The sequence below is a fragment of the Penaeus monodon genome, chromosome 19 (assembly GCF_015228065.2).
Source record: "Penaeus monodon isolate SGIC_2016 chromosome 19, NSTDA_Pmon_1, whole genome shotgun sequence".
Classification (NCBI taxonomy): domain Eukaryota; kingdom Metazoa; phylum Arthropoda; class Malacostraca; order Decapoda; family Penaeidae; genus Penaeus; species Penaeus monodon.
In genome coordinates this window covers 4,969,244-4,969,504 of record NC_051404.1, presented here as the reverse complement: position 1 = coordinate 4,969,504, position 261 = coordinate 4,969,244, and positions in this window count along the sequence as shown.

Below are 261 nucleotides of genomic sequence, written 5' to 3'. Positions count from 1 at the left end.
CGTGATAATTGCTACTAGTTCAGTGAGTGATGATATCCATAAATAACTTTTCATCTATGCATTTAAAAGGAATTTCCTTGGTCTTCGAACAGTAGGGTGTCTTGAAATATTGGTGTGTTGTCTGTTACAAACAAATCCTCAAAAGGGGAAAAGAGCGGCGATCGAAAAGGTTGATAAACCCCCGCCGAAGGTCGGCCAGACCCCAGCCGGGCCGAGCCGCACCCAGCCGCAGGGCCCAGCCGCGGCGGGGTGCAAATTGCA